The sequence below is a fragment of the Populus trichocarpa genome, chromosome 13 (assembly GCF_000002775.5).
Source record: "Populus trichocarpa isolate Nisqually-1 chromosome 13, P.trichocarpa_v4.1, whole genome shotgun sequence".
Lineage (NCBI taxonomy): Eukaryota > Viridiplantae > Streptophyta > Magnoliopsida > Malpighiales > Salicaceae > Populus > Populus trichocarpa.
Genome location: NC_037297.2, coordinates 6,301,784 through 6,313,563, shown reverse-complemented (window position 1 = coordinate 6,313,563; position 11,780 = coordinate 6,301,784).

Below are 11,780 nucleotides of genomic sequence, written 5' to 3'. Positions count from 1 at the left end.
TAAGGGCATCATAATTAAAAGTTTTGGGATTTAATTAAACTTTAGATTAGTTTTATTAATCAAATCAAAAGTTTAATTGAAGAATTGACAAGTTTTGAGACTTATTTGGACTTGGATTTAATTTAATTAATGAAATCAGGGACTTAAGTAAAGAAATACCAAAATTTGGGGTTAATTGGGGGCACAATTGCAACAGATTAAAGTTCAAGGACTAACTTGTAAAAGGCGCCGAAATGTAGGGGTCCAATTACATTTTAACTAGTGGCTTAATTACAGAACTTTCAAACCTTCAAAGGCCAAAATGCATATAGCTGTGAATACCAAAACGGCACCGTTTCCGTTACTGTTCATCTTCCTCACCCGACCGAAACGGACGCCCACCGCCGCACAGCCATTACTTCTGCAATTATCACACTTTATGGTTGGAATAAACGACATTGTTTTCTCTGGCTACAAAAGCCAAAGAACGACTGAGCAGAAAAGAGGGGGCGAAAAAAAACTGGGGAGAGAACCTAGATCAAGAAGAGAAGCCAGGGGAACGGGCAAATAGAGGAGGGACTGAGGAAGAAAAACAGAGGAAATTCCAAGAAACAAAGAGGACCTGGGGAGACAGAGGGACTAAAACATACACAGAGAGGAGCGACACAGAGACGAGCATCAGCCCCACCAATCGTCTTCGTCCCTTCATCTCGGAACCGGAGGTGACAGAACGCAAACAAGAGGGTGACCCAAAAAAACAAACCAGAGAAAAACCGGGGAAGACCAAAGAAAGACTGGGAGAGAGCAGACAAAAAAGAAGAAAGAAAACACAGACGCAAGAACAAAGATAATACAGAGAAGACGAGAAAAAAACAGAAGGCCATAGGATAACAAAACACACACAGAACAGGGGACGGGCAGGAAGAAACCAAGCAGAGAAAACCAAAAACAGAGGTGAAGCGAAAGAAAACAAAAGCAGAGGAAGAAAGCAACTAGCCGACCAGTCCTCCATCACGTCTCCGTCTCCCTGCTTCCAGGTGAGTTTCTCCAGCTTTGCAAGATAATTCACCCACACTGTGCACTTACAAATTTAATTACATTGTGTTTGTAGCAAGCGTGCGTGAACAATTCACGCACGCTTGCGGGTAGAAGCCAGCCGGGTCTAGCCCAGCCCCCATGGGCTGAGCTGGACCCAGTCCAAAAATAAAATAAAATAAAAAATAAAAAAATATAATTTAAATTCATTTATTGGTTTATTCAATGACGCTGGAGTCAGAAACACCATAATTCATTTTTGTTTTTGGTTAGGTAATATTTACCAACGCTAGAGTTAGAAGTATCCGTAGTCGAATATTCACTGACGCCAGAGTCAGGAATATTACAAGCAAACTATCATAGCATACAAACTTTTAGCAATTCAAGATAAAACCAGTAATGCAGCCTGACACATGCATGACGTTTAAGGGGTGATAATATCTTTCTTTTTATGTAATTAGTTCCGTACCATAGAATCTATATTGACTAGTTAGGGCTCCTAGTGACCATAATACTAGGTGGCGACTCCTTAAACCAGACTCTTCCCATCAAAGAATAGGATGCTAGAAATCTGTTCTTTCCATATTGCATTTATTTTTAAGGCCGCCGCGATGTCTGAGTGCGACAATTAATTTGAAATGTTAATGTGGGTCAAAATCCTTTTATTGGAGCATTTTCTTTTTCAATTTTATTATTCAATGTTTTGTTTAGAAAAAAAGATTGGCTTTGTGTTTTTTTCAAAAAAAATTTACTGAGTTATCCAGATCTTATGAAATAAAGTGACCTTTGCCTTTTGATAAATGATCCTGACGTTCTTCAATCCAAATGGAATCACCTTGTAGCATAGAGTTTCCTAAAATGTGACAAAGGTAGTTTTTTCTGTCTTCCCCAGCCATTTGAATGAATAAGTGATATTTGTTTGCAACATTATCAATTAAGACATCTATATAAGACAAAGGAAAGTCATCATTTAAACTTGTCTTGTTCAGATCTCTGTAATCCACACATATCTTGATCTTGCCATCTTTCTTGAGAACTACAACTACATTAGCCACCCATTAGGGATAATGGATTACATTCAGAAACCCTACATCCCACTATTTTTGAATTTCAACATTTATTTTGAGTAGTATGTTCCGGTGCATTCGTCTTGTCTTCTATTTGATTGGTTTGCTTCCTTTCATCAAGGAAACTTTGTGTACTCATGCAACAAGGAGATTAGACCATCCTTTTTCTGAGTCAAATAAAAGTATCAATCTTCGAATCTTTCTTATCTTGTTCAATACTTATATTTATTACTTTTAATTCTTTCTTGGTAGGTTTTCAAGTTTTCTCAAATTTTTCAGCTAACTTGATAAACTCTTTTAAGTTCTTTTTTTTTTATTCTTAGTCACCTATTACAATTAAATTATCAAAATTTAGCTATTTATTCTTAGTGTAACGGGTTTATGGATCGGTAGAAGATTCACTTTTAAAATTCCTGGAAGTATAAAGCTCGCTTGCATAAGTGTATATTTGCATGGCAGAACAAAAAAAAATTGTATAATCTCATTAAAATAAAGGCTCATAGCTTATGATATAATGAGTTAGATTGCCAAAAATTCCCTTTTGTTTTTGAAGAGACAGTGACGAGAAAAACAAATTAAAAAAAGGGCTTGATTGCTGTTGGTTGTTAGAACCTGGCTGGGTTTTGGTTAGTGTTAAAGGGCTGACGATGAGAGGCTGCTGTTATGGTTGAAGATGAAGAAATGGAGAATGATAGAGGGTCGAATCCTGGACAACGGTTGATTTTGGTTGAAAAGGTGATTGTGTTGGTTGAGGGAAAGGTTCAGCTACTAGTATTTGTGTTTTTTTAGTGAAAAGGAAATGTGAGAGCTATTGTTGTTTTCGGTGTTTTTGGAGGGTGAGGATAGGTTATTGTTTTTTTGGATCCTGGAGGGTGAAGATAGGTTGAGTTATTTCATGGTGTCTATGATTGTTATGGTTGACAGTGGTTTGAGGGAAGAAGATGGTTCTTGTCTTTTGAATCAAAGGCTGATGATGGTTGAAAACCGGAAAGATTTCTAGTTTTTGGGTTAATGAGAGCCCTGTTCTTGGTGCAGGCTCTGTGTATAGTCAATGAATGTTAGTCCCCCCGCATGGCGATGATGAATTTGTATTTTCACGGAGAGAAAAGGCTGGAATGATGGGATTTGAATGTTGGAAATTTGGGGCTTTTATTGTGATTGAATGAGTTCTGGGGTTTTCTGTATTGAATGAGAGCCCCCCTGTTGATGAATGCCTTGTGTTGGATTTTGAAGAAGAGCTAAGGCTAGGATTGTAAGAATTTGGAAGAAATTCTCTAGTAAAACTTCGGGGATTTGATCCTAAAAAAATGTTTGGGCTTGATTTGCTGAATAATTGACTGTAGACAATCAATCTTGGCTAGAATTTGCTAGTTAATTGATTGGAAATAATCAACTAGGATTTGGACATTTAGAAAAGTTGAATCTTTGAAGTAATTAGGGATTAAATTAAAACCAAATTAATTCAATTGGACTAAAATGATCAAAATTGGACTAAATTGAATTAAATGGATTGAAATGGGCTGGAATACAAATTCGAACAAACATTTCTTATTCTCATTATAGTCCTTGGATTTTGGATTTTCCAATTTCATTCAATTTACCCTAAATTACCTTTTTCTTATTCCCTAATTCAATCAATTTAGACCTTTAAATTTAACAACCAATTACAAATTCATCCTTGGTTTAAAAAATTATGCAATTTTGATCTAACTCCCCATTCTGATTTTCTCTTCAATTAAATACTTAATTGATTTTCTAACTTGGCTATTTATTTCAAAATCAGCATTGAACTTCAAATTTCTTTAGCCAAATTAAATCAACTTAAGCTTTTTTTTATCAATTTCTTCTTCAATTAAGCCCTCAATTATGACCTAAAAATTCTCAAACATCATTTTTGCTTATGGTACTTCGTTATCAGTCCAATTTCAACCCCAACTATATTTTTATATTTTTATTTTGTATTTTTAATGATTTTTCAAGATTTTGTTTATCACATAAAAATTAAATAAAAATGAAAAATAATGAAATGTTTAAAATTAACTAAAAAGATCTATTTTTTTGGATTTTTCTATTTTTTTTCAAAATATACAAAAATAGAGGGTCAAAAATTAGGTTACAATAAAAATAGAGATCCTTTTCTTTTTTATGACACCTTTTTATAAAACATATCAATGCATTCTCCATTCATCTTTCCTAATACAACAATAATTATAGACTAGTTGATATAGGGTAAGCAATCTTCATAATTTTGAAAGTAGGAGATGAGTGTGGATTAGGAACAAAACTTCATGATGTCATTTTGGTATTTCATAAAGACGAAAGTGGTTTAGGGATTTTTATTCTCTCTAAATGAAAACTCCAAGTTTTTCAAAGAAGAATGAAGATGTAGAATTGAATTACAATAAAACAGTTAGTATAAGAATTGAGTTATGCTTGAAAAAACCTAAACATCAAGCCTAAAGGCTAGAGTTTATGTGATTTTTGAAAAATAATATTATGGTTGATGTGTTAGATACATTTTAAACATGGTCAATATTTTTGGGCGAGTAATGTCACTTGCCATATTATTAGTGATCGATTCAATTGATCAATTTCAATATAAATATGACGGGGAAATATTTATGATTTAATAAATGAAAGAATATTGGGGCATTATTTAAAAAAAACATAAGAGATGAGAATAATGTTTGTTCTTGTTTAAATAGGGAAATAAAGGCTAGAGTTTATGTAATTTTTGACAAGTAATAAACTGGTTAATGTGTTAGATATATTTTGAACACGGTCAATATTTTTGGGTGAGTAATGTCACTTGCCATATTATTTGTGATCGATTCAATCGATCAATTTCAATATAAATATAACGAGGAAATATTTATGATTTAATAAATAAAAGAATATTGGGGCATTATTAAAAAAAAAACATAAGTTAACTAGATGTGAATAGTGATTGTTCTTGTTTAAATAGGGAAATAAAGGTTGAAATCAATCATGAATTGTAGAAATCTACTAATCTTAAAGATTCCTAATCGACCCAAGTATCTAGAAAGTAGTTAATGATAAAAGGGTTCAATCCTTTTCAGAGCGGGAGTCCTTGATAGGTTTAACTAATCTAGTGGTTTAGCTTAATTAGGAATTCATGTGATTATGAACATTAAGAAGTTTAGTTCATATTAACATTCAATATACCTCCCTATTTTTATGTTTCCATTATTCATTGAAGCTGTATTGCATTCTGCCTAACCATATAGGAGAATATTAAAAATAATTTCTTTTATATATTAAGATTTACATGGTTGTATTGTAAATGAAATCTTTCTCTCTCAATATCTTAAGGATTAAAATTACATGCTTAGATAAAATTCAAACATTATACTAATATAAACAGGTTCATCTAGCTAATAAAAAAGATAGACAACCATATATATGCAATCTATTTCTTCAATTTATCTTTCTTCCTATTATTGATTTTATTTACAACTTCATTTATTTCTTTTGCTTTTAATTATTGTTCTTCTTCACCTATTCTTTTTCTCACATGATGCTACTTGGTATAAACATATCTTTTTTAAGGTTGATGGCTAGTTACTGTCTTGGTCCTTGTTTTGATTCATAGAAGACAATTAATCCATGTTTTTTTTTTTAACTAACATTCCTAATGGATTTGTCCGAATGTTCCTTAAATATTATGGGAGGAGGTCGGTGGTTTAGCTATACATGCTTAGTCTTTTAGCTATGACTTAAGACTTTCGGCATATAAGTTTTACATGCATTTTTTTCAAGGAAGTTAATGAATAGTATAGGGATGGAAATGATTACCTAAAAACAAAACTAATAACAATATCTATCCATTACCTATTAATAAAAAATTTGGATATCTGCACCTAATTTGTTAGCATTTTATTATGCATTTGAGTATTTATTATCTAAGTACTATTTATTATTAAATATAAAATGAAATGATAATATACATAGGGAGAAATTATATGTGTATGGGTCAGAGGGTTGCATTTGAATTGTTAATATGAGGGAATGTATGTTATTGAATTAAAAAACTATAATTATTTTTCACATATATGTCCATAATACTTATAAACATATTTTAAATCTAGTTTGGATTGAGTTTCAAGTCTGGTTTAATAATATACATATCTTATCCATTATTTATTAGTAAGAATTTTAGATATTTATACCCAACTTAAAAAAATAGTTATAAAAAAAAAAACTATAAGATTTAGTTTGGACGGGTATCCATTAGATTCAGATTAAATTATCATACGTTGGAGATATTTCTCTAATTTTAGTTTCAAACTCTTCGCTAAACTTAAAAGCACTTATGCTTCAAAAGAACCTTGTTTTCCACCAACTAAGATGATTCTCATATGCTAGACTATACTTTTAAATAAAGTTCCTGAAATAGTTTTATTTCACCCTTCAAACTAGGGTTTTAGTCATTTAGTCTAAAAAGTCAAAATTGCAACAACAAAGTTCTAACCGAGGTTTATAAACATATAATCAATTTTTTTTTTGGATAAAAAAGGGACTATGCCTAGATAGTTATGGGCCTAAAAGTATGATTTAGTGACTTTTATCTATGATTTTTAAGGGATTTGTTTTTACTTATTTTTGCTTTCTTTACCAATTTTCTTTTTTATTATTGGTTCATCTTGTTATAACCCTTATAGCCAAGTTCATGATGTTCGATTATAAATTATGAAGGCATCAAACTCTTTGTTGTACAAAAAAATATTGTGCTCAATGCCATACTTAATCCGTCCTCGCAATCAAAATCAAGAACTCATTGTACATACTCATTAATTTGGTCATAACATGTGATAGAATAAATATTGCTTTAAGGATATTTTATTGCATCATAAAAGCTAAATTCAATTACTTCATCTCCTACTTCCATAGACAAAGTATCCTTACCATAATTAATTTTAGTGTTGGCAATTTTCAAGAATAGCCTTCCAAACACAATAGGAGTGTTGGTGTTTGAGGAATCATGTTTCATATTAAGAATATAAAAGTCGCATATAATAACCAAACAATCAATCGTGACTAGAACATCTTTTATCACACCATGTAGATAAACAAAACTATGATTCGCAAGTTGTATTACAGTCCTAGTCTTAATTAAAGCTCAAGACTAAGAGAATTATAAACATGTTTAGGCATAACACTAATGGATGTACCCAAATCACATAAAGCCCTTTTAAAGTTAGCATTACCAATAATACATAGGATGGTATAAAACCAATAGCGATTTATACAAGCTAAATCTTCTAATCGATTATTGGGCCAAAGAAAAAGTTTTAATTTAATTAGTTTATTTTTATCTCTATCAAAATGTTTGCTTTTATCTATAATGTGAGCGTGGTTTTTTTATGTTATTATTATTGATAATTTCTGTATTTATATCATTTTCATTTTTTGAATTGAAAGAAATTAGAATTCTCAATTCTCTACGATGTTTAGAGGATAAAAGATTTTTGGGAAAAAGTAAATCATAATTATTTTTGTCTTTATTTCTAGTTAAACTTTGATTTATTACAATAGATTCGGTAAAATTCTTTTTATCAATATAGTTTTTTTTTCCTGTTTCTTTGATTAATTTATTGTTTTCTCTTATGAACCAATAAAATATTTATGGTTTGATACATAATAAATTTTCCATCATTTTTTACCAACAAACGGGTTGATTCAATAATCAATATTTCCTTTTTCATCAATTCTGTAAGAGTTAAATCTTTCTGAATTATTAGAATATCTAGACTCAGTTCTCCCCTTTGAATAGAGGATATAATAATTTCTTATGGATTTGTCAATCTAAGCAGGAGACAATATATTTTTATATTATTGATTATTTGTTTATTTAAAGAATCATCATCGTTAATTGAAAGCATAAATACCTTTTTAGCAAGAAATCAAGTTCTGCTTCCGTATTACTTTTGTATTGCATTTTCTTTCTACACTCTTTCCTGTCTGATCTTACATAATCTTCTTCAACATCTTTTTCTTGGTTTACTAGAACTGATTCAAGATCTACTTGATCCTTATACTCCTTTTCTTCATGATTTTGATTCTTTAATTGAATGGATTTTGTTTCATTGGATGATATAGATATAAAAGGATCGTTATTTTTCTTTTTGTTCATTTTTTTATTTTCACTAACATTTTTAGTTCCATTAAAATTTTAAAAAAGTAATTTGATTGGTATCACCCATGATTTTATCTTATATGCGTTACAAAGTATCACAAATTTTGAAAGAACCAAAATTCTAAATTTGATGTGGGACGATTTAGTATTTCTTCATTCATTCCCATCCAATCAAAAATGTTTTTTTTTTGTTTGGTTCTGGTATCGATCCAGGGATTCAATAGTCGACTTTCTTTGTAAGACCAAAATAGATAATTCTCCAATCCAAATATTTTCTATGCGAGCTTTTTTTCAGTATCGATAATATCATCTTCTGCTAGATGCTTATTGACAAGGGATACCTCCCGACATATCAAATAATTTTCCTTTTATCTATTTTGTAATTATAAAAAAGCTCTTGCTTATTATTTAATTGGAATAGTAATTCATAAATAGATGAGTCTTTTTTATCTTCATAATTAATGGATTTATATAATAAAATATTATATCTATAGTATTTTTTTAAATTATCTTTTTGGTTCGATAATGAATCTACTTTAAAAGCATTTGTTTTTCATAATGAATTAATTGGTCTTTGTCATACAAATTCCATTTATTTAAATCTTTATTTTCAATCATATGTTGTTGATTCATTCTATTTCGTCATTTTTGCGATATTAAAATAGACCATCTGATGTGAGATAAATTGTATTTATATTGATAATCACTTCTTATCCAGTTTTTCCATTTGTCGCATGTGTGCGGCGTCGCGGTGAAAACATCCACCCTCAAATTCTGTTATCTTCTATCTATCTGGCAAATGTGAGAAGATAAGGAATTCTTTCATTTTATTAGTGGAAAAATGGAATGGGAATCGCCACTTAGTATTTTGGTCACTAGGAACCCTAACTAGTCTCAGAGATCGGGTACGGGGACTGGTTGCGTAAAGGGAAGGTATTAGCACCCCAAATACGCCCTACCTAAGATAAGCTGCATTATTTTATTGTCTGATAAAATCTAAGGTCTTGTCGTGTTTTCTAGTTGTTGGCCCGTCTATGGTTTAAGAAAAGTCCTCCTCGGTAAGAAGATCTTTATCTTATCGGGTAATTCTGACGTCAACAAAAGAATTTAATATCCGGGATACGTCTTACGTATAAGGTCATAACCCCAGATATTAAAGGAAAACAAAATAATTTTTTTGAGAATTTTTGAACTATTGGCCTAGTTCTCGTGACTATAATAAACTGGTTATTAAAGCCAAAATGCATGCTAATACATATTTTTGAAATTTTCTTTGTTGTATGGAAATACAATATGATTTTTTTTTTAATTTTTGAGAGACTTGGCCGTATGTATAAAAACAAAATATTTTTTTATTTTTTTTTGTTTCAACAAAAACCAGGTATTTTAATACCGGATTTGTATCTTTACAGTATAAAAATACAAACCAATATCAATCAAAATGCAGTAAAAAATATATGAGAAAATCACAAATTTTTTGAAATAATTTTTGAAGAAATTTTATTTTATTTTTATTTTTTTTATGAGCTGGGCCCAACCTGGCCCATGTGGCTGGGCTGGACCCAGCAGGCCTAACCGCCCGGCTAGGAAAACAAAAGGCATGCTTACGCATGCATGCTTAAGTAAATGGAAGCAGTTACTGTTCAAGTGAATTATAATTCACTTGAGCAGTGAAAATGCAAAAATGAATTGCATGCACTGAGACGAAGAGAACAAACCTGGTGGCGGAAATGATGTCGAAGACGATGGTAATGGCGTACGCTCACAGTGATGCTGGTGGCGGTGGAGAGGAAGCCGACGATGGCTCACGGTAGTTATGACGGTGGCGGGCAGTGTTTGCTGCAGCTTTTCTTCTTCTTCCCCGTGCAGAGAAACAACCTCTGTTGTTGTTTTTTTTTTCATCTGCTTCTGTTTGGTTCTTCTCCTTTTGGTCTCTGGTGGGGGTGGAGCTGTTGGTGGCTTTCAGACGGTGCGGTGGAGGTTGCTAGCCGGTGGAGTTGCTATGGGGGGCGACAGTGGCTCTTCTCCTCTCTATGCAGAGGCGTGAGCCTCTGTTTTCTTTTTTTCTGTTGATCGATACTCCCTTCTCAGTGGCGGCGTTGTGGCAGCGGTGTAGAGGAAGACCAACGGTGGTTCTCCTTTTTCTTTCCTTCTTCCTCTTTAACTTTCTTTCCCTACGGCTCCTCTCTGTTTTTTTGTGTTTTCCTTTCCCTTCTGCCTCCTGTCTCTATCGTCTCCCCCTCTCTGTTTCTGTTTCCCCCCCTCACTGTCTCGTTCCCTCTTCTGTTTTTCTTTTTTCCATTGTGAAGTGCTCTGCGGCTGTAATGGAGAATGGCAGTGGCTGCTGGACGAAGAAGATGATGAGCTGACGATGGCGTTGGCAGTGCTGGTACGGCTCTCTCCCCTCCTTTATTCTTTCCTCTGTCGTTCCCCTCTGGTTTTCCCTCTCCTTTCCTTTTCTCCCCCCCTCTTTTCCTTTCATCGTCTTTCTCTGGCTTTTATAAGCCAAAGAATGGCCTGCGGTGCAACGTCCAACTTGGTAACGGCATGTAGAGGAATAATAGCCGTGAAACATTCCCCATAACTGAAGCAATCTGCTGTTTTTGTTGCTGAAATGGCTCCATTGATAACGCTCATTCACTGTCGAAACCGTTGCGGATGAAGAAGGTGATCAACAGTTGTCAAGGAAACGATGTCGTTTGCTAATTCAAAATGCATATTTCTGATTTGGTCCTTGGATGTTTTTTGCAATTTTGTAATCAAGCCCCCCAGATAAATTGTAATTGGATCCCTTGAGTTTAGCGCCTTTTCCGGTTTGGTCCTTGGTTTCAGATTGTTTCAATCAAGTCCTTAATTGACCATCAAACTTCAATAAATATGCAATTAAGCCCCTGATTTGACCAAATCAACTCTTCAAAATTATAATTGAACCCCAAAACTTTAATTTCTTCCAATAAAAGCCTAAATTGACTTAAGAAATCAATTTTCTTGCAATCAAACCCTCCATAAATTCAATTAAACCTTGGATAAAATTTAATTGAGTCCATAAACATCTGATTTTGGAATTTTCTTCCTCAAATTGAATTTTCCTTATCAGCAAGGTTCTCACTGTCAAATTTCAGCCTTTTGCATTTTTGAATCTCCTCAACCAATTTTGGCATTTTTTCGGCATTCTAACATCCTTTTCTCGCTCCTGTTATTTTTTGGATTTCTTTTGAATATTTTTTTGATATTTTTTGATATTTTCTCATTTTGTTTTATGGGAACCCAAAAATGGGTAACAACACCATTCATTCATTACAGAATTTCTAAAATTTGTATCTTTTAATTTGAACTGAAATCTTCCTTGGACTCCAAAATAATATTTTATTTCATTCTTAAGAAAAAGAGATGTTCCATGATATTGAAGGAAAAATCTTAACTTATATAGGTTAATAACTTGGACTTTTGATCATTTGTAAAATACATATGCTTGTGACAAGGAGGTTATGTTACAAAAAATCTTCGAGTTCTTATTAAAATTACTATAATTTAATGCCTTT